Source organism: Thalassophryne amazonica, chromosome 5 (assembly GCF_902500255.1).
Source record: "Thalassophryne amazonica chromosome 5, fThaAma1.1, whole genome shotgun sequence".
Classification (NCBI taxonomy): Eukaryota; Metazoa; Chordata; class Actinopteri; order Batrachoidiformes; family Batrachoididae; genus Thalassophryne; species Thalassophryne amazonica.
Window position 1 is genome coordinate 98451040 of NC_047107.1, and position 24122 is coordinate 98475161.

At 42.0% G+C, this 24122-nt stretch overlaps 1 long non-coding RNA gene across 1 annotated transcript; it reads left to right on the forward strand.

Moving 5' to 3' along the window:
- The first annotated feature begins 238 nt into the window (after positions 1 to 238).
- LOC117509843 lies at positions 239 to 23120 on the forward strand. Its single transcript, XR_004560558.1, has 3 exons — positions 239 to 262; positions 13526 to 13529; positions 22943 to 23120. It is a non-coding gene; the product is annotated as an uncharacterized LOC117509843 (long non-coding RNA).
- The last annotated feature ends 1002 nt before the right edge of the window (positions 23121 to 24122 follow it).

Below are 24122 nucleotides of genomic sequence, written 5' to 3' on the forward strand. Positions count from 1 at the left end.
TCGCTCCCTGTATGTGGGTGTCTCCTCATGTCTGTCACGTGTGCCCTGGTTCTCGCTCCCTGTATGTGGGTGTCTCCTCATGTCTGTCACGTGTGCCCTGGTTCTCGCTCCCTGTATGTGGGTGTGTCTCCTCCTTTCTGTCACGTGTGCCCTGGTTCTCGCTCCCTGTATGTGGGTGTGTCTCCTCGTGTCTGTCACGTTTGCCCTGGTTCTCGCTCCCTGTATGTGGGTGTGTCTCCTTGTGTCTGTCACGTGTGCTCTGGTTCTCGCTCCCTGTATGTGGGTGTGTCTCCTCGTTTCTGTCACGTGTGCCCTGGTTCTCGCTCCCTGTATGTGGGTGTGTCTCCTCGTTTCTGTCACGTGTGCCCTGGTTCTCGCTCCCTGTATGTGGGTGTCTCCTCATGTCTGTCACGTGTGCCCTGGTTCTCGCTCCCTGTATGTGGGTGTCTCCTCATGTCTGTCACGTGTGCCCTGGTTCTCGCTCCCTGTATGTGGGTGTGTCTCCTCCTTTCTGTCACGTGTGCCCTGGTTCTCGCTCCCTGTATGTGGGTGTGTCTCCTCGTGTCTGTCACGTTTGCCCTGGTTCTCGCTCCCTGTATGTGGGTGTGTCTCCTCGTGTCTGTCACGTGTGCTCTGGTTCTCGCTCCCTGTATGTGGGTGTGTCTCCTCGTTTCTGTCACGTGTGCCCTGGTTCTCGCTCCCTGTATGTGGGTGTGTCTCCTCGTTTCTGTCACGTGTGCCCTGGTTCTCGCTCCCTGTATGTGGGTGTGTCTCCTCGTTTCTGTCACGTGTGCCCTGGTTCTCGCTCCCTGTATGGGGGTGTGTCTCCTCGTTTCTGTCACGTGTGCCCTGGTTCTCACTCCCTGTATGTGGGTGTGTCTCCTCGTTTCTGTCACGTGTGCCCTGGTTCTCGCTCCCTGTATGTGGGTGTGTCTCCTTGTTTCTGTCACGTGTGCACTGGTTCTCGCTCCCTGTATGTGGGTGTGTCTCCTCGTTTCTGTCACGTGTGCCCTGGTTCTCGCTCCCTGTATGTGGGTGTGTCTCTTCGTGTCTGTCACGTGTGCCCTGGTTCTCGCTCCCTGTATGTGGGTGTGTCTCCTCGTTTCTGTCACGTGTGCCCTGGTTCTCGCTCCCTGTATGTGGGTGTGTCTCCTCGTTTCTGTCACGTGTGCACTGGTTCTCGCTCCCTGTATGTGGGTGTGTCTCCTCGTTTCTGTCACGTGTGCCCTGGTTCTCGCTCCCTGTATGTGGGTGTGTCTCCTCGTGTCTGTCACGTGTGCCCTGGTTCTCGCTCCCTGTATGTGGGTGTGTCTCCTCGTTTCTGTCACGTGTGCCCTGGTTCTCGCTCCCTGTATGTGGGTGTGTCTCCTCGTTTCTGTCACGTGTGCCCTGGTTCTCGCTCCCTGTATGTGGGTGTGTCTCCTCGTTTCTGTCACGTGTGCACTGGTTCTCGCTCCCTGGATGTGGGTGTGTCTCCTCGTGTCTGTCACGTGTGCCCTGGTTCTCGCTCCCTGTATGTGGGTGTGTCTCCTCGTGTCTGTCACGTGTGCCCTGGTTCTCGCTCCCTGTATGTGGGTGTGTCTCCTCGTTTCTGTCACGTGTGCCCTGGTTCTCGCTCCCTGGATGTGGGTGTGTCTCCTCGTGTCTGTCACGTGTGCCCTGGTTCTCGCTCCCTGTATGTGGGTGTGTCTCCTCGTGTCTGTCACGTGTGCCCTGGTTCTCGCTCCCTGTATGTGGGTGTGTCTCCTCGTGTCTGTCACGTGTGCCCTGGTTCTCGCTCCCTGGATGTGGGTGTGTCTCCTCGTTTCTGTCACGTGTGCCCTGGTTCTCGCTCCCTGTATGTGGGTGTGTCTCCACGTGTCTGTCACGTGTGCCCTGGTTCTCGCTTCCTCTATGTGGGTGTGTCTCCTCGTTTCTGTCACGTGTGCCCTGGTTCTCGCTCCCTGTATGTGGGTGTGTCTCCTCGTTTCTGTCGCGTGTGCCCTGGTTCTCGCTCCCTGTATGTGGGTGTGTCTCCTCGTTTCTGTCACGTGTGCCCTGGTTCTCGCTCCCTGTATGTGGGTGTGTCTCCACGTGTCTGTCACGTGTGCCCTGGTTCTCGCTCCCTGTATGTGGGTGTGTCTCCTCGTTTCTGTCACGTGTGCACTGGTTCTCGCTCCCTGTATGTGGATGTGTCTCCTCGTTTCTGTCACGTGTGCCCTGGTTCTCGCTCCCTGTATGTGGGTGTGTCTCCTCGTTTCTGTCACGTGTGCCCTGGTTCTCGCTCCCTGTATGTGGATGTGTCTCCTCGTGTCCATGGTATGCACTCTGCGTGTGTGTATGTGTATCGTGTTCGTGGCCTCCGTTCTCCTCTGTGTCTCCTGGATGCGTGTGTGTGTGTCGATTGACCCCCTGCATCCTGCGTGTGTGTGCATGTGTGGGTCTCCATTCCTCCTCTCTGACTTGTGGATGTGCAGTGCCCCCTTTGTGTCGTATGTGTGTTCTGCCTAGTGTGGGTGGTTATTTATGTGGTTCTGGTGTGGTTCATGATCAAGTCTCTCAAGGTCATTTTAGATGTGCGGTAATTGTTCCACAGGTTCTTCCATGGCATTCTGGTTTTGGTTTTTGTCATTTCATGTGTGATATTTTTTGAGAAATGGACAGTGGTTGGAATCTTTAACTAGTTTAAAACAGCTGAGAAAGACTTTTTTTTTTTTTGTAAAATTACACAAACTGTTTGTGCAACTACACTAAATCCATTAGTATCTCTCACACTAGTGAAGCACCATGAGATACCAAGGTCCAAACTGGACAGTCTCAACAATGAGTAAATTCATAGAATTTGCCTTGTGTTGAGTTGAAAGTCTTTATGTCACACTGCAGATTTTTATCCATTAATTCATCCATTCAGCTTTTATTTAATAACATTCTCAGAGAACCAATGGGGGTGACCGTCATTTACAATGATGCCAAGATAACAGCCAGTAACATACATTCCATTAAAATACAATTATAAATAGGAAGTGGATGATTACTGATTATACTTTTGAAGAATTTTAAACGCATCGTTCCAGACAGATCCAAATTTGGATTTGAGCTACCAATATTCATTTAAATGAAGAAAAAAGGACATTAAAAGTATTCTAGAGACTATAAATAGACAGTTGCCAAGTTCAAGTTGCCTGCAAACAGAGGGCAGAAAAGAGCCTATAAGAAAAGAGATATAGAGAATCCCGATGATGACGGTGTAAATATGCCAGTGTGGTGTGCCAAGAAGGAGGAGGATGGTTGACCTTGGCTGTAGTTTCATACCCGTCTTTTATCTGTCCAGCTCGCTCCTCCGAGAGCCATTTGTCTACACCTTACTGTGTCTGTATCTCTCTTCTTCTGTTTCTTTGTCAGTCTCTTTCTTTCCACCCCATTGGTCTTCTTTTATCTGCCTAATTCCCTTTCCCTCACTTCCACTTGACTTGCTTTATAATTGCATCTAAACTCTTTATCACTTTTAAAGAAGGGTGTAAAGAGACTCACACTCTCCTCTTCTCTTACTACAATATAATGTAGGGCTTGTTAGCTGCTTCTCACCCAAGATTTAAAACAACTGCACTTAATTTAAAATAAACTTGTTTCATTATGTTTGCATTAAACCTTTAGTTAGCACCTGTTTATAAGTCACTGCCCTGCTACTGGTATGCCATTTTTATGCACCGCTAATAAAACAAATGCCTTCTCATTTTACACTTTTCCTTGTCAGTTAAAGCCAGGTTGAAAATCTTCAGCTTTTTCTGCTATGTGCAACTGCAATAACAAACCAAATTAACCTAATCAGTTTTAAAAGATGGACAGCAAGACAAGAATTCTTTGATTGCAGAGATGTGAGTTTGTATCATATGAAGAGTTATGCCATTACTGAGAGAGGTTACATGTTGGCATTACAAAACAATGGCCAATTAAACACCTATCAGTGCCAGTGTGAGTACTGGCCGATCCTTATCCTTGAACACACACCATAAAACGAGAGTCTACAACTTCACTGGTCAGGATGCCAGTCCATCACAGGTTACTCTCCCAGTCAAATCCTGTACCCATTTTACATATTCGTGGACTGAGACAAGTGTCTTGTCCAAGGACACAGGTGGTTTGAAGCATCTGTCAACTTCATTCAAAAAGATACTTGACCCCCTTCAAAGAAAATATGGTCCAGAGAACACTTTTATATCTCAACAACTAAGAAGCCTAGATGGGTCAAACCTGGTGGGAATATTACTTGGATTACTTGGAACAGATTTGGGAGGAGTTTGGACAAAAGTCAAGGAAAACATGGTCCAAAAACATTTTTTTGTATATCCCAACAGGCAAGAAGCTTAGGTGGATAATCTAAGGCGTATACTGATCAATAAAATATTTGTGATTGATACATAATGAAGTCAAACATAATCAGAGACAAAATTACAGGCATATTTATATTTACTTTCATGACTAGGTTTGCAATTAGTTATGATTTATTTGGTGCCTTTTCATAAAAGAAATGTGTGCTTTTTTCCACCATGTGGTCATATGTGTTTGGCTGCCTTGCATGTTCCAGTGTTAGCACTTTTAACAGTGGTGTTTTTGTGAAACTGGACTTTTTAAATCTCTTTACTCCAGTGTTTCTTGGGGACCCAAAGTACTGCACATTTTCCATTTGTCCCTGATCTAAACAGACCAAATCACCTCAGTCAGGTGAGTTCAGCCAGTCAGCAACCTAATGAACATTGGAACATGCCCGATTCTGGCTTATTACATGTGGGGAGAATTGGAAAAATGTGTACCACTTTGGGTCCCAAGAAATAGCACTGAAAAACACTGCCTTGCTTTACAAAAGGTATTTCCATAGAATAGATAACTGCTTTTTATGTGGACAGTGACACAAATTTTGCAATTTTGCCACTGAACGCCATCACAATGGAGCTGATTTGAAAGAACATGCTGTTTTAGTACAGAGTGAGCTCTAATTCAAGGGCTGTAACAAAAATATTGCATTAAGCATTCAGGAGAATGAAAGTCCAAGTCATTGTGGTCCATTGGTATCCGGTGTCTTGGAGGACCACTGGAATGACCCTGTGTCAAATGAGCAGTTACTTTGTGATTCTAAGATGAGGTAAAGTTCTTGCATTGTGAGCGAACATCATTTATGACATTTTTGGCCATGTGGTGTGTTTCTCTGGGCATAATCCAGCATGCAGGCACCTCACTGTTGACGACCCCAGCAACTGGACAAAAACACAGGAAAGACCACACTTCAACTGGTTGTTGGGAGATATATGGTTATTTTTGAAAGGTTTGAACCAATTATCTGCTTGGGTGGTTGTCATCCAAGACCTAGGATGGGTCTGTGGTGTGGTGGATGCAGCAATACGCAGCACGGTGTCGCAGACCAAATGTTACACTCCTAAAAAATTGGTCTGCCTTTTACACCTACGCATGTGTCATTTTGGACCACAACAGCACGTCTGAAACGGAGTCTCTTCACGCAAAGAAATCAAATCAAATCAAAATCAAATCAATTTTATTTATATAGCGCCAAATCACAACAAACAGTTGCCCCAAGGCGCTTTATATTGTAAGGCAAGGCCATACAATAATTATGTAAAAACCCCAACGGTCAAAACGACCCCCTGTGAGCAAGCACTTGGCGACAGTGGGAAGGAAAAACTCTTTTAACAGGAAGAAACCTCCAGCAGAACCAGGCTCAGGGAGGGGCAGTCTTCTGCTGGGACTGGTTGGGGCTGAGGGAGAGAATCAGGAAAAAGACATGCTGTGGAGGGGAGCAGAGATCAATCACTAATGATTAAATGCAGAGTGGTGCATACAGAGCAAAAAGAGAAAGAAACACTCAGTGCATCATGGGAACCCCCCAGCAGTCTACGTCTATAGCAGCATAACTAAGGGATGGTTCAGGGTCACCTGATCCAGCCCTAACTATAAGCTTTAGCAAAAAGGAAAGTTTTAAGCCTAATCTTAAAAGTAGAGAGGGTGTCTGTCTCCCTGATCCGAATTGGGAGCTGGTTCCAGAGGAGAGGAGCCTGAAAGCTGAAGGCTCTGCCTCCCATTCTACTCTTACAAACCCTAGGAACTACAAGTAAGCCTGCAGTCTGAGAGCAAAGCGCTCTATTGGGGTGATATGGTACTATGAGGTCCCTAAGATAAGATGGGACCTGATTATTCAAAACCTTATAAGTAAGAAGAATTTTAAATTCTATTCTAGAATTAACAGGAAGCCAATGAAGAGAAGCCAATATGGGTGAAATATGCGCTCTCCTTCTAGTCCCTGTCAGTACTCTAGCTGCAGCATTTTGAATTAACTGAAGGCTTTTCAGGGAACTTTTAGGACAACCTGATAATAATGAATTACAATAGTCCAGCCTAGAGGAAATAAATGCATGAATTAGTTTTTCAGCATCACTCTGAGACAAGACCTTTCTAATTTTAGAGATATTGCGCAAATGCAAAAAAGCAGTCCTACATATTTGTTTAATATGTGCATTGAATGACATATCCTGATCAAAAATGACTCCAAGATTTCTCACAGTATTACTAGAGGTCAGGGTAATGCCATCCAGAGTAAGGATCTGGTTAGACACCATGTTTCTAAGATTTGCGGGACCAAGTACAATAACTTCAGTTTTATCTGAGTTTAAAAGCAGGAAATTAGAGGTCATCCATGTCTTTATGCCTGTAAGACAATCCTGCAGTTTAGCTAATTGGTGTGTGTCCTCTGGCTTCATGGATAGATAAAGCTGGGTATCATCTGTGTAACAATGAAAATTTAAGCAATGCTGTCTAATAATACTGCCTAAGGGAAGCATGTATAAAGTGAATAAAATTGGTCCTAGCACAGAACGTTGTGGAACTCCATAATTAACCTTAGTCTGTGAAGAAGATTCCCCATTTACATGAACAAATTGTAATCTATTAGATAAATATGATTCAAACCACTGCAGCGCAGTGCCTTTAATACCTATGGCATGCTCTAATCTCTGTAATAAAATTTTATGGTCAACAGTATCAAAAGCAGCACTGAGGTCTAACAGAACAAGCACAGAGATGAGTCCACTGTCTGAGGCCATAAGAAGATCATTTGTAACCTTCACTAATGCTGTTTCTGTACTATGATGAATTCTAAACCCTGACTGAAACTCTTCAAATAGACCATTCCTCTGCAGATGATCAGTTAGCTGTTTTACAACTACCCTTTCAAGAATTTTTGAGAGAAAAGGAAGGTTGGAGATTGGCCTATAATTAGCTAAGATAGCTGGGTCAAGTGATGGCTTTTTAAGTAATGGTTTAATTACTGCCACCTTAAAAGTCTGTGGTACATAGCCAACTAATAAAGATAGATTGATCATATTTAAGACTGAAGCATTAATTAATGGTAGGGCTTCCTTGAGCAGCCTGGTAGGAATGGGGTCTAATAGACATGTTGATGGTTTGGAGGAAGTAACTAATGAAAATAACTCAAACAGAACAATCGGAGAGAAAGAGTCTAACCAAATACCGGCATCACTGAAAGCAGCCAAAGAGAACGATATGTCTTTGGGATGGTTATGAGTAATTTTTTCTCTAATAGTTAAAATTTTATTAGCAAAGAAAGTCATGAAGTCATTACTAGTTAAAGTTAAAGGAATACTCGGCTCAATAGAGCTCTGACTCTTTGTCAGCCTGGTTACAGTGCTGAAAAGAAACCTGGGGTTGTTCTTATTTTCTTCAATTAGTGATGAGTAGTAAGATGTCCTAGCTTTACGGAGGGCTTTTTTTATAGAGCAACAGACTCTTTTTCCAGGCTAAGTGAAGATCTTAATAAATTAGTGAGACGCCATTTCCTCTCCAACTTATGGGTTATCTGCTTTAAGCTGCGAGTTTGAGAGTTATACCACAGAGTCAGGCACTTCTGATTTAAGGCTCTCTTTTTCAGAGGAGCTACAGCATCCAAAGTTGTCCTCAAAGAGGATATAAAACTACTGACGAGATAATCTATCTCACTCACAAAGTTTAGGTAGCTACTCTGCCCTGTGTTGGTATATGGCATTGGAGAACATAAAGAAGGAATCATATCCTTAAACCTAGTTACAACACTTTCTGAAAGACTTCTAGTGTAATGAATGAAACTTATTCCCCACTGCTAGGTAGTCCATCAGAGTAAATGTAAATGTTATTAAGAAATGATCAGACAGAAGGGAGTTTACAGGGAATACTGTTAAGTCTTCAATTTCCATACCATAATTCAGAACAAGATCTAAGGTATGATTAAAGTGGTGGGTGGACTCATTTACATTTTGAGCAAAGCCAATCGAGTCTAACAATAGATTAAATGCAGTGTTGAGGCGGTCATTCTCAGCATCTGTGTGGATGTTAAAATCGCCCACTATAATTATCTTATCTGAGCTAAGCACTAAGTCAGACAAAAGGTCCGAAAATTCACAGAGAAACTCACAGTAACGACCAGGTGGACAATAGATAACAACAAATAAAACTGGTTTTTGGGACTTCCAATTTGGATGGACAAGACTAAGAGTCAAGCTTTCAAATGAATTAAAGCTCTGTCTGGGTTTTTGATTAATTTATAAGCTGGAGTGGAAGATTGCTGCTAATCCTCTGCCTCGGCCCGTGCTACGAGCATTCTGACAGTTAGTGTGACTCGGGGGTGTTGACTCATTTAAACTAACATATTCATCCTGCTGTAACCAGGTTTCTGTAAGGCAGAATAAATCAATATGTTGATCAATTATTATATCATTTACTAACAGGGACTTAGAAGAGAGAGATCTAATGTTTAATAGACCACATTTAACTGTTTTAGTCTGTGGTGCAGTTGAAGGTGCTATATTATTTTTTCTTTTTGAATTTTTATGCTTAAATAGACTATTGCTGGTTATTGGTGGTCTGGGAGCAGGCACCGTCTCCACTGGGATGGGGTAATGAGGGGATGGCAGGGGGAGAGAAGCTGCAGAGAGGTGTGTAAGACTACAACTCTGCTTCCTGGTCCCAACCCTGGATAGTCATGGTTTGGAGGATTTAAGAAAATTGGCCAGATTTCTAGAAATGAGAGCTGCTCCATCCAAAGTGGGATGGATGCCGTCTCTCCTAACAAGACCAGGTTTTCCCCAGAAGCTTTGCCAATTATCTATGAAGCCCACCTCATTTTTTGGACACCACTCAGACAGCCAGCAATTTAGGGAGAACATGCGGCTAAACATGTCACTCCCAGTCCGATTGGGGAGGGGCCCAGAGAAAACTACAGAGTCCGACATTGTTTTTGCAAAGTTACACACGACTCAATGTTAATTTTAGTGACCTCCGATTGGCGTAACCGGGTGTCATTACTGCCGACGTGAATTACAATCTTACCAAATTTACGCTTAGCCTTAGCCAGCAGCAAAGAAATCAAATAGATTAACCCTCTGGGGCCGACGCCGTCGTATACAACGGCTAAGACCAAGCTTTACTAAATTCTAAAAAACATTTTATTGATATGAGATAGAAAATTACGTTTTTGCTGAAAAGTTAACTCTGTGAACTTTCAAGTCAGCCATCGGGCATCTTTGTACTCCTCATAGAAGCTGTGTGATGATGTGTGCAATGTGAGTGTCCAGTTGGAATTGGTTCATGTCCATGTCACATGGTTTTCTAAAATCCAATCGTGGGGCAGATTTACCTCACGTGAAAAGCCAAAGATCGTTTTCAGGAGTGATATGTGACTAGTTGGCCCGTTTGAATAGCCCCCTGGGTGCTCCAATGAGTACATACTATTGGGCTCCAATGCGCCCTGTGCCATTACGCACAGCGATCAGTGAAAGCAGACGGAGAGCCTCTGATGACAATCTCACGTGCTCAAACAAAGAGTGTGTAACTATTAGGATTGCTCCACTAGTTTGCATGTGAATGTTACTGGATAACTCTGTTGCTTTCTCACTGTAAAGCACTGTTTACCATATCAATGGAGCGAGGGGGAGCGGCCACTCCTCAGACTGTAAGGAGCCAAAGTGGACCAAAGTGTGAATGAAAGCTGCTTCAGGAGCAGCACAGAACACTCCAAAACACAGTAGAAGTAGAAGTTTGTGATGTGACCTTTGTGTAATAGCAGTCAGAAATTGCTTTGAGATGAAGACAAACAAAACGTATAGACCATTTTGTATATATTGTTCAAAATGTGCATTTGTGTTTATTGTTTGAACCTTTTTGTTGTACAGTCTTTCACGCAAGACCTCAAATTACCTTTATAAAGTGTCAAACAGTTGTTTATTATAGTTTTTCCTTTCTTATTTCTGATTGTAAACCTTTATTACACTTATAAAACACACAGGTTGTCCTGAAAAACAGAGACATAAAACTTGATTGTGGGATGCAGGGAGAGCTGTTAACAGCAATAATAAAACATTTATGCCAGGCGAGTGAACAGTCCAAAAAAATGCCCTTGGACCCCAGAGGGTTAATGTGATTATTAACCATCAGATGATAAAGGTAAAACCTCTTAAATCATTTTGAAGTCAGTTTTAAGCAGAAACTAGGCCATTTTAAGCAGAAACGAGGAGAAATTCCATGATGCTTTGAAATGTCCGATGAGCAGTGAACGCATCAGCTAGCAGCTCGTTTATCTGCCACACTGATCGCTTCGGCTGCCTTTTATGATGAAATAATGCTGAATTTATGTAGACATGATTGTTGTACAAAGGCTTCAGATATCTGTCACTGAGATAGATAACTGGAGTGCAGATTTAAGCAGAAACAAGGTGTTAATTCGTGAACCGTGTCATCGAGGGGACGGGACTGATTTTTAGGGGGGCCGTTCAGTCTGCGACACCAGCGCAAGCTCCCAGACGTAACCTTAATTACTAGAAATGAAATAAGTGCTAACCATAATGCTTGCCCTAGTATTGACTATAACCAACTCAGCTATACTTTATATTTCCCTAAAAGTCTGATTTGGACAGTCCCGTTCATTTGTTTTAATGAACTGACACCACAGGCTTCTGACAAATTGTCACTATTTGACACCTCTGAATGTGATTACATTTCATTTCACTGGTGGTTGGCTCTCACTGCGGTATTGTATCACTTCCTGTTCTGGAGCACAGCTGTGTTTTGCTGTATCTGTTAGCTGTTTAATCTGTGCAGTTAGATTGATCTAGTTATCTAGATAATGATTTGTTTCCCAGTGTAATCTTCACATGCCTTAACTAAAGCACTCCTTCTGCTGAATCACCTCTAAATTATTTACACATTATTCACTTTGCGTGTTTTTAGGAATCTGCTAGCTTAGCGCAGCTACTAGCTCTTAGCCGATTTAGCATGGCGGCTTCTCCTGTCTCTCCCGCACTTTTCTGCTCTGGGTGTGAAATGTTTAGTTATTCCTCGGCCTCCTTTAGCAGTAACGATACTTGTAATAAGTGTAGCTTATTCATAGCTTTGGAGGCCAGGCTGGGCGAATTGGAGACTCGGCTCCGCACCGTGGAAAATTCTACAGCTAGCAGGGCCCCTGTAGTCGGTGCGGACCAAGGTAGCTTAGCCGCCGTTAGTTCCCCTCTGGCAGATCCCGAGCAGCCGGGAAAGCAGGCCGACTGGGTGACTGTGAGGAGGAAGCATAGTTCTAAACAGAAGCCCCGTGTACACCGCCAACCCGTTCACATTTCTAACCCCTTTTCCTCACTCGACGACACACCCGCCGAGGATCAAACTCTGGTTATTGGCGACTCTGTTTTGAGAAATGTGAAGTTAGCGACACCAGCAACCATAGTCAATTGTCTTCCGGGGGCCAGAGCAGGCGACATTGAAGGAAATTTGAAACTGCTGGCTAAGACTAAGCGTAAATTTGGTAAGATTGTAATTCATGTCGGCAGTAATGACACCCAGTTACGCCAATCGGAGGTCACTAAAATTAACAATGAATCGGTGTGTAACTTTGCAAAAACAATGTCGGACTCTGTAGTTTTCTCTGGGCCCCTCCCCAATCGGACCGGGAGTGACATGTTTAGCCGCATGTTCTCCTTGAATTGCTGGTGTCCAAAAAATGAGGTGGGCTTCATAGATAATTGGCAAAGCTTCTGGGGAAAACCTGGTCTTGTTAGGAGAGACGGCATCCATCCCACTTTGGATGGAGCAACTCTCATTTCTAGAAATCTGGCCAATTTTCTTAAATCCTCCAAACTGTGACTATCCAGGGTTGGGACCAGGAAGCAGAGTTGTAGTCTTACACACCTCTCTGCAGCTTCTCTCCCCCTGCCATCCCCTCATTACCCCATCCCTGTAGAGACGGTGTCTGCTCCCAGACCACCAATAACCAGCAAAAATCTATTTAAGCATAAAATTCAAAAAGAAAAAATAATATAGCACCTTCAACTGCACCACAGACTAAAACAGTTAAATGTGGTCTATTAAACATTAGGTCTCTCTCTTCTAAGTCCCTGTTGGTAAATGATATAATAATTGATCAACATATTGATTATTCTGCCTTACAGAAACCTGGTTACAGCAGGATGAATATGTTAGTTTAAATGAGTCAACACCCCCGAGTCACACTAACTGTCAGAATGCTCGTAGCACGGGCCGAGGAGGAGGATTAGCAGCAATCTTCCATTCCAGCTTATTAATTAATCAAAAACCCAGACAGAGCTTTAATTCATTTGAAAGCTTGACTCTTAGTCTTGTCCATCCAAATTGGAAGTCCCAAAAACCAGTTTTATTTGTTATTATCTATCGTCCACCTGGTCGTTACTGTGAGTTTCTCTGTGAATTTTCAGACCTTTTGTCTGACTTAGTGCTTAGCTCAGATAAGATAATTATAGTGGGCGATTTTAACATCCACACAGATGCTGAGAATGACAGCCTCAACACTGCATTTAATCTATTATTAGACTCTATTGGCTTTGCTCAAAATGTAAATGAGTCCACCCACCACTTTAATCATATCTTAGATCTTGTTCTGACTTATGGTATGGAAATAGAAGACTTAACAGTATTCCCTGAAAACTCCCTTCTGTCTGATCATTTCTTAATAACATTTACATTTACTCTGATGGACTACCCAGCAGTGGGGAATAAGTTTCATTACACTAGAAGTCTTTCAGAAAGTGCTGTAACTAGGTTTAAGGATATGATTCCTTCTTTATGTTCTCTAATGCCATATACCAACACAGTGCAGAGTAGCTACCTAAACTCTGTAAGTGAGATAGAGTATCTCGTCAATAGTTTTACATCCTCATTGAAGACAACTTTGGATGCTGTAGCTCCTCTGAAAAAGAGAGCTTTAAATCAGAAGTGCCTGACTCCGTGGTATAACTCACAAACTCGTAGCTTAAAGCAGATAACCCGTACGTTGGAGAGGAAATGGCGTCTCACTAATTTAGAAGATCTTCACTTAGCCTGGAAAAAGAGTCTGTTGCTCTATAAAAAAGCCCTCCATAAAGCTAGGACATCTTTCTACTCATCAGTAATTGAAGAAAATAAGAACAACCCCAGGTTTCTTTTCAGCACTGTAGCCAGGCTGACAAAGAGTCAGAGCTCTATTGAGCCGAGTATTCCATTAACTTTAACTAGTAATGACTTCATGACTTTCTTTGCTAACAAAATTTTAACTATTAGAGAAAAAATTACTCATAACCATCCCAAAGACGTATCGTTATCTTTGGCTGCTTTCAGTGATGCTGGCATTTGGTTAGACTCTTTCTCTCCGATTGTCCTGTCTGAGTTATTTTCATTAGTTACTTCATCCAAACCATCAACATGTTAATTAGACCCCATTCCTACCAGGCTGCTCAAGGAAGCCCTACCATTATTTAATGCTTCGATCTTAAATATGATCAATCTATCTTTGTTAGTTGGCTATGTACCACAGGCTTTTAAGGTGGCAGTAATTAAACCATTACTTAAAAAGCAATCACTTGACCCAGCTATCTTAGCTAATTATAGGCCAATCTCCAACCTTCCTTTTCTCTCAAAAATTCTTGAAAGGGTAGTTGTAAAACAGCTAACTGATCATCTGCAGAGGAATGGTCTATTTGAAGAGTTTCAGTCAGGTTTTAGAATTCATCATAGTACAGAAACAGCATTAGTGAAGGTTGCAAATGATCTTCTTATGGCCTCGGACAGTGGACTCATCTCTGTGCTTGTTCTGTTAGACCTCACTGCTGCTTTTGATACTGTTGACCATAAAATTTTATTACAGAGATTAGAGCATGCCATAGGTATTAAAGGCACTGCGCTGCGGTGGTTTGAATCATATTTGTCTAATAGATTACAATTTGTTCATGTAAATGGGGAATATTTTTCACAGACTAAAGTTAATTATGGAGTTCCACAAGGTTCTGTGCTAGGACCAATTTTATTCACTTTATACATGCTTCCCTTAGGCAGTATTATTAGACGGTATTGCTTAAATTTTCATTGTTACGCAGATGATACCCAGCTTTATCTATCCATGAAGCCAGAGGAAACACACCAATTAGCTAAACTGCAGGATTGTCTTACAGACATAAAGACATGGATGGCCTCTAATTTCCTGCTTTTAAACTCAGATAAAACTGAAGTTATTGTACTTGGCCCCACAAATCTTAGAAACATGGTGTCTAACCAGATCCTTACTCTGGATGGCATTACCCTGACCTCTAGTAATACTGTGAGAAATCTTGGAGTCATTTTTGATCAGGATATGTCATTCAAAGCGCATATTAAACAAATATGTAGGACTGCTTTTTTGCATTTACGCAATATCTCTAAAATTAGAAAGGTCTTGTCTCAGAGTGATGCTGAAAAACTAATTCATGCATTTATTTCCTCTAGGCTGGACTATTGTAATTCATTATTATCAGGTTGTCCTAAAAGTTCCCTAAAAAGCCTTCAGTTAATTCAAAATGCTGCAGCTAGAGTACTGACAGGGACTAGAAGGAGAGAGCATATCTCACCCATATTGGCCTCTCTTCATTGGCTTCCTGTTAATTCTAGAATAGAATTTAAAATTCTTCTTCTTACTTATAAGGTTTTGAATAATCAGGTCCCATCTTATCTTAGGGACCTCATAGTACCGTATCACCCCAATAGAGCGCTTCGCTCTCAGACTGCAGGCTTACTTGTAGTTCCTAGGGTTTATAAGAGTAGAATGGGAGGCAGAGCCTTCAGCTTTCAGGCTCCTCTCCTGTGGAACCAGCTCCCAATTCAGATCAGGGAGACAGACACCCTCTCTACTTTTAAGATTAGGCTTAAAACTTTCCTTTTTGCTAAAGCTTATAGTTAGGGCTGGATCAGGTGACCCTGAACCATCCCTTAGTTATGCTGCTATAGACATAGACTGCTGGGGGGTTCCCATGATGCACTGTTTCTTTCTCTTTTTGCTCTGTATGCACCACTCTGCATTTAATCATTAGTGATCGATCTCTGCTCCCCTCCACAGCATGTCTTTTTCCTCGTTCTCTCCCTCAGCCCCAACCAGTCCCAGCAGAAGACTGCCCCTCCCTGAGCCTGGTTCTGCTGGAGGTTTCTTCCTGTTAAAAGGGAGTTTTTCCTTCCCACTGTAGCCAAGTGCTTGCTCACAGGGGGTTGTTTTGACCGTTGGGGTTTTACATAATTATTGTATGGCCTTGCCATACAATATAAAGCGCCTTGGGGCAACTGTTTGTTGTGATTTGGCGCTATATAAAAAAAAAAATTGATTGATTGATTGATTGATTTCCATGACTCCAAAGTGTGAAAAAGGCCAAAATGGCTATCGTTATATGACTGAACAGACAAGAACAATATTGTAGTTTTTGAATCAGGATATGCTTCCAAATCTTTCAAGTACACGACAATGTATGCGTGACATGCATTTATTGAGTGCACACTGCATAGCAAAATTAGAGTGCCACCTTAACAAATGGGTGGGTAAAGGACTCACCAAGTTGGTTCCTCTCCTTTTAATCAGACAGCGCTTGTGTGAATTTTTTCATGCCTGTCGATTGCGTCATTTACTGGTAAGCAGCCTTTGTGTGAGGATGTGTGTAGTGCTCTCGTCGGATTTTCATTGTAAGTAAAAAGACGGAACAACTGGAGCAGCGCCGCATGAAATTTTGACAGAAACTGAGCGACAGCCAGGTGGAAACTATTCGGGTGATTCAGACTGTGGCTTTTGGTGACTTTTCAGTCGTGTGACTATCCGAGAAATTGTGGAAGAGGTGGGCATGTCACAGCATGTCCTGTGAGACTTCAACATGAAGGTGCTTTTGCTCCGCCGTCAGCTTCGGCATGAATTTCGCCGCCACTTTATTCATGGCCAAATCTTCTGTCACAGGGGAATGTGCGGAAAAAGTGCTGATGTCCACCTCTTCCGCAATTTCTCGGATAGTCACACGACGGCCCCGCATCACCACAGCGTTCACTTTGGAATGATCTGGTCATTTCAGCATGTTGATGGCCGACCGGAGCGTGGCTCGCTGTCCACCGTTGTGCGGACGTCTTTAAACCGGTTGTACCGCTCCTTAATCTGTGTAATGCCCATAGTATCGTTGCCGAAAGCTGTCTGAATCTTCCGAATGGTTTGCACCTGGCTGTCGCCCAGTTTCTGGCAAAATTTGATGCGGCGCTGCTCCAGTCGTTCCGTCTTTTTCCTTGCAATGAAAATCTGACGAGAGCACAACACACCACCTCACACAAAGGCTGCTTACCAGCAAATGACGCAATCGACAGGCGTGAAAAAATTCACACATGCGCACGAAGGTTCAAAGTTTGCTCATGCAAGCACACGTGATTCAAATCCATCAGGGTTTTGCAAAAAATAAAAAGGTCGGATAATTTTCTAACAGACCTCGTACAGTCACTAAGAGTTGATTGAATGCACATTCTTCAACTCTGCATATTCTGCTGATGTAGTGTACCACAAATATGTCAGTGTTGTGTCTGTTTCATCTCTAACCCCCGCTTTGGAGGTTCAGCTGTGTTTAGTGAGGAGCAGCCACACTGAAAGGATTCTTCTGTGGCTAAGAGCCCATGTCTATTGTCCTGATGCATGGCTTAAATTCACTGATGGTTTTTAATAGATGGGTTTTCAGCAGTGTTAGTAGCTGTAATTGCATCTACAGTAGAAAGATGGCCATAAAACAGGATCCTCACATTTCCTCTTACACTGATTTTGATTCCTTTCAGCCCCAATGTAGTGCCCAGCACCAAGCAGTAGACAATACAAGCACAAGTGTCATTACTAATTTCCAGCACCTACATTGTATAAATAACAAATGTATAGGCAGTTATCTGTGCACCTATGGGCTTGTTGGTGTGAAGAACGAGGTGTGGTGTGTGTAGCAATGATGTTGCTTTGCTTTTGTGTGGTTCCAAAAAACATGTAGCCAAAGACCACCAAAAATGTGGTCTGACGTTAAGCACACGAGTTTTCTGACTGTTTATGTGGCTCAAAATTTGCCTTGCACGGGTTGTACATATACACCAAAGAGGCGTAACATTGTAACCACCTAATATTGTGAAGGTCCCCTTTTTGTCACCAACCTAGCACCGACTTGTCAAGGCATGGACTCCACTAGACCGCTGAAGGTGTTTTGTGATATCTGGCTCCAAGAGGTTAGGAGCAGATTTAAAATGGGTAAGTTAAGGTAAGCAGTGTTGCCACAGTTACTTTGAAAAAGTAATCCAATTACTGATTACTCCTTCACAAAGTAACTTAGATACTTTACTGATTATTCATTTTTAAAAGCAACTAAGTTAGATTACTAGTTACTTTATTAGTTATTTTCATCACCTGCCGACAACACCCCCGCACCCACCTCAATATGAAAATGATAAAAGGTTTTGCCAGTACTCACTTTATAGTCACTCTTTCTTGACTTCAAGGAACATAAATACTTGTTTTATAAAAAATAAAATAAAGACATCTTTCTTGACCTCATATTTAACTGTTGATAGCACTGTAATGGTAAAACTTACACTTTCTAACCAACATTGTTTATGAATGTAACTATTAAATTCTTGCTAACATTTTTTTAACATTTACATTTTTTCTAAACATTTTAGTTGTTGAAATTAAGTTCTTTCTAAACATTTTAATTTTTAAAATTATTATTATTGTAAGTAGTAACAGTATGAAAAAATGTCTTCAAAAGTGGACCTTTTAATCTAGGGCTGTTGTGGGGAGCCCCCCCCTCCCCACACGTGGATACGCCCCTGACTTGCTGTCTGATCAGAAGAATGGATAAGCTTTATTTATGCAGAAAAACAACCAGACTGACAAGTAGTTTTATCAACTTTTTTTAACGTCATGTTGTCTTCAGTTCACCGGCGCTCCTGCCGTGCTCCTGCTCCTGACACCGGTGTGAGGTGCCAAGCACTCCTCCTTCTGAGCACGGTTTTAATTCTGTGATCGACCCACAATAGAAAAATAATTGTAACACACAGTGACTTGGAGAAGAAACTTTAATCTGATTACTGATTTGGAAAGATTAAGGCGTTAGATTACTCGTTACTGAAAAAAGTAGTCAGATTAGAGGGAGACATTACTAAGTAGTGCGTTACCAGCATTACTGGAGGTAAGGCCTCATTCCACAAGACTCTGTCGCCAGTTCACTGATTTTCCTTACTTGGACCATTTTTGGTAGGTCTTGAGCACTACAGGCTGTGGCCCTGTCTTCTAGCCATCACAATTTGGCCGTTGTGGAAATCAGTCAAATCTTTAAGCTTTCCCATTTTTTTCTTGCTCCCAATACATCAACTGTGAGGACAAGATGTTAACTTGCTGCCTAGTATATCTCACCCACTGACAGGTGAAGTGGCTGATTCACTTCACCTGTCAGTCATCACAGGATTATGGTTGATGAATGTACTTTGCTTGCATATGCAGAGATGCACATTGATTCACCAAATTACAGTAAAACTGAATTCAAAACAAAAACCTTAAAAAAAATAATGGAAAACTACAAAACCTTAATAACTTTGGATTGTATGAGATTTTTATGCTGTTTCTTGATGCCTGGGTCTGTAAGCAGGGAGCATCAAGACAGATGGCTCAGGGATGATATATGTGAGCAGTGAGGAACATTGAACAAAAAAAAAAAAAAATGATACTTTGGATCAACTTAAAAAAAATTTGATGTAATTTGTTGCAGCTAATTTTTTTTTAGTTTTTCCACAATGTATATTTATGATTTGGTAAAGTGATTCCAGCAGATTTAAACTGGAAACCACAATTTTCTATTAGACCAATGTAAATAAGTACTTTGAATGAAGTGCTCTGATGTTACACTTTTTTCAGTGAAGGATGTGAAGGAGATGGGGTGGCCAGAGGTGGAAGAAGGGAGGAGGTGTTATAGTTAGGAAATGCTCAACTACATTTTCAGTACACTAAAATACAGTAGTTTTTTTTTCATGACGATACATTTGATCTGAATCACTGCACCTCATTTCAAATCAGAGAATTCTTGCTTCCAATAAATCTGAAAATTCCACAAATTTATCCCAAAAATTCAATTGGTTCTACCAACAAGCTCAGTTTGAAAATATTATTTTCTAATTTCCCAATGCTGGCCTAGGCCGAGCATCTTACAAAAAAAGAAAGATAAAGGTAGTGAATCTCTTTAGATATTCCACAAATTTCTATGATGATGATCATGATTTAGTATGGCTAGCAGAACATGAACAACTTAGTATGTGACAAATAAATAAATAAATAAATCTAAGAAGGTGTAAGTTACTCTTAACAATTGCACTGTAAAGATAATTTGTCAGTTTTTTGTTTTGTTTAATAAGAAGCTGTAGTTTTCTGTAAATTATATTGTTTAAAAAAAATTCCAGTGGAGTTTGGAACCAAAACACAGTTTGTTGGAGTGTGGGGGCTCGCAAATATTCTTAACTATGGAAAGCCCCCTTTCCATTTTTTTTTCTTTGCAGAAAAAAAATTGGGGAACCACAGCTAAAATATTTAATTTAATTATTTAATGCACACATGGACTAGTTTATGTATCATATAATTCAAATAATAACCCAATTAAACAATGGATTGTTATACAAAAAATGGGGGGGGGGGGGGGGGGGGATACCTTTACAAGGCATTGCAAATGAATGAATGCTGAATTGCTCAATTTGATATTTTTATAAAACCAGAATCAGTCAATTTATAAAAGGGATAGTCACCCGAGATACTTAATTATACTTACGTAGTTATTTGTTTTTAGTTTTTAATGGTCAACACACTTTATTGTAAGGTATTTAATATTTAGAAGTTTTTCACTATTTCATAGTATCTTTGTATAGTTTGTTAATGTAACTGTATATTTTTTTTGACAAACCGCCTATTTTTTGTTTTTGTTTGATTTGATTAACCATCAATAATTTCTTATTTCCCTGAATCAGATGCTGATCCCAGGTTTCAATGTTGATAGTAGTCTTTGCTTGTTTGTTGGAGGCGTGGCTACTGTTAATTTAGTAAATAGCAGTAGCCACTATATTTCTATTTTAATAGTAAATAATTTACTAAAATAATCATTTCCGTGTAGTGTGATGTTGTCTACATGTGCCTGCAAATGTGTGTGTACGTGCACTTGTGTGTGTGTGTGTGTGTGTGTGTGTGTGTGTGCGTGTGTAAAGGGGGTGGGTTGCTCAGAGCGGGTGGATACAGGAAGCAGATCATCGGTACAGCTGGTGAACCTCTGTGTTGCCGGCAGAAACTCCAAACAGACCAGCTGAAGCATCCTACTCCTGATGAGAGTCCAGATTAAAACCCCACAGGAGTGACCTCAGCTGTCATTGACACACACACACACACACACACACGCACACACACACGCACACACACACACACACACACACACACACACACACACACACACACACACACACACACACACACACACACACACACACACACACACACAAGTGTAGGCAGCATGCTCCAAGACATGTACCCATCCAAAGACACCACTGAATCTCCTCACAGTCACAGTGTGTTATCATTCTGGTGCATCACATCATTTCGCTCCCTCACAGCCGCTTGGTGTCATTAAATACACAGAAAGTTAAGCTTTGCTGTCACTAAACAGGCTTTAAGGAGGCTGGGGGAGGTGATGGTCTAGTGATGGTCTAGTGGTTAAAGGCATTGGGCTTGAGACCAGAAGATCCTGGGTTCAAATCCCAGCCTGACTGGAAAATCACTAAGGGCCCTTGGGCAAGAGCTTTAATCCCCTATTGCTCACGGTGTGCAGTGAGCACCTTGTATGGCAGCACCCTGACATCGGGGTGAATGTGAGGCATTATTTGTAAAGCACTTTGAGCGTCTGATTCAGATGGAAAAGCGCTATATAAATGCAGTCCATTTACCAATTACCATTTAACTTTCTGTGAAACTCTGGACATGGTGTCGTGTTATTATGGCTTTATGTCAGGATTCGGTGTTACCACGCTCACTGATTTAAAAAATACTGACTGGTATGGCTCACTTCTCTTTGTGCTCTGAACTGGCAAACCTGGAGGTACGTTGTACAGGAGACACCTGTAATATAAACACAATGTAAATTGACAAATTCAAAACACTTTTTTTAACACACATTTTGAGCAATTAAAGATCCGTAAAAAAAAAAATCGCTACTGTACATCGAGTGTGCCATTACTGTGTTGCTGTAAGCTGTAGATGGCTTGATTGTCTGAACTCCACTGCCAGTGAGCGCCACTCCTCCAACCTTGATCTTCTCAGCTCCACCACTAGTGAGCACCACTCCAACACTATTGAGTGCCACGCCTCTGTCCTCGATCATCTACTTAGAACTATTTCTCCAGTCTTGATGATTTTGGCTCCACCACTCCTCTGGCCTCAATAATTATGGATTCAGCTTGAGCAAGCGCCGCTCCTGTGACATCACTTGGGTCAATTCCACCACTAGAAAGCGCCACTCCTCTGGTTTCGATTATCTTGGCACCACTGCGAGCTAGCGCTACTCTGTCTCTGCTTTTCCAGCCTTGATTGGCTTCACCACTTATTAATGGTGCTCCTGAAGCCTCGATCATGTCAGGCTGTATCAGGAAGTCTTTTTTCCACTGGTGTGTGTTTATTTCTATGAAACCGGTGTTTTAGGTTAGTATTTAGTTTGAAAAGTTTAAAATAAATAATTTGTATGGCATCTGCGATCATAAATAGTAGTAAACATATGTTTAATTGGCGTGAGGATTATGAGGGGATCCTTGAAAATTTTTCTCCCTTGTAAAGGTTCCATGGCCCCAAAAAGCTGCTTCTGGGGTTTTCCTTGAAGTACCCTTTGGAGTCACTTTCAAATACATGGTTGCTTGATCTTGTGAGACCCAACACTACTGTTAGGGTAGTTTTGGTGACTTTCAAGAAGGTTTGTCAAGTATTCCAGTTGCTGTGGAAAACCTCCTTTTGCATTACATGTAGATGGCAAAGGTTATCCTAAATGCACACATACTGACACCAGGGGACATGACAAGGCATTGCTATTTGACAAATTGAGTATTAGTCATCGGTGGACAAGCACTCACTCACAATAAATACGAGGATACAACCCCAATTCCAATGAAGTTGGGACATTGTGTAAAATGTAAATACAAACAAAATACAATGATTTGCAAATCCTCTTCAACCTATATTGAATTGAATACACCACAAAGACAAGATATTTAATGTTCAAATTGATCAACTTTATTGTTTTTTGTGCAAATATTTGATCATTTTGAAATGGATGCCTGCAACACATTTCAGAAAAGCTGGGACAGTGTATGTATACAATTCTTTGTTTAATGCAAAAATTCACATTCCATGATAAATTGGAATAAGCCAAAATTTACTAGCATCCACAGATTAATTGTTGCCCACACAGATTTCACTGTGTTGTCTCACCAGGGGCCTCATGTACAAAGACTTGCTTGATTTTCCTACTGGAACATGGTGTACTCCAAAACCCAGAACTGGTGTAAGCACAAAAGTGCTTACACCAGTAACATGGGTCAGTCTTAGGACCGACTGACCCATGTTCAACTGCTGTTCACACGGAACCCTTCTCCACTTCGGCCTTCAAAGTTCTCGTTTGAATATTTGCTACTACCTCCAAGATCTGCACCCGCGGCGGCTCCACCCGGGCCCGCGCCCTGGGCCTCCGTGCGCACCGCGGCGACCCTCCTACTTGTCGCGGCGTGTGCATACCCATGGATCCAAGCACGTTCCGTTTGTACATCCCACTGAACGTGGAATTGAGCGCACGTGCAGATACACCAAACTCCTCCCTTTCCATGCCCCTATTTAAATATGCAAATTCATGTAAATAGGCCCCTTGAACTGGAATTCTGTCAACATAAACATAGAAAATAAATTATACAGAGTGTGACCTGCATATGATTGGAAATGACGTGGTGGACACACAAGGATAGTAGAGAAGCTTGAATCTTTGACTGGACTGGGTTGCTTAACGCAAGGATGTTTAGCTTCTAATCGCAGAAGCTTCCTCAGCTAAAATTCTTGCTCTGGTAGTCTGAATTCTTTCTTGATTCTACAAGAGTCAAGATTCAAGCTTCTCTACTATGGAAACCACCTGTACACCTGAGAGCCTTCACAGAAACACACAGGGATAGTTTATTTGGTACCTTGTTAAACACACATCAAATGGAAATAAAGTTAGTGGGAGCGTGTGTGTGTGAAGCCGTAAATGCTGCGGGCTCAGTGCAGCGCACACACACTTAAGTTTAAAAGTGAGGTGCACCACGGATAACACTGTGTGTTGTTGACAACTTTACACACGCGTTTATTGATGAATACTGAGCACAGGGAGACAATCTGTGAGCTGTTAAGAAGCGCTGCAGCTGTAGTTTCACCACCAAGAAAAAGAAAACACATTATTAATAATAACAAAACACATCTTTGAATGCGCACTTTCCAAAATGTGCTTGCATTGGTTTTCATTCGGGACAATTACACAAACTATGTATTCACTAAGCAGCCATCCATCATGCACTGTGCCAGCCTGCCTGTTCCCAATGCAATCCAATGCATTTGCACATCACACACGATTTGTACGTTGATGGAATGAAATTGTTTCCTATTAACAAAACCAAATTCATTATGTGATGATGAATTTATAGCAATACGTGTGCAGTCAATAGCTCCAATTACATTAGGGAAACCATCTCTTGCTGCA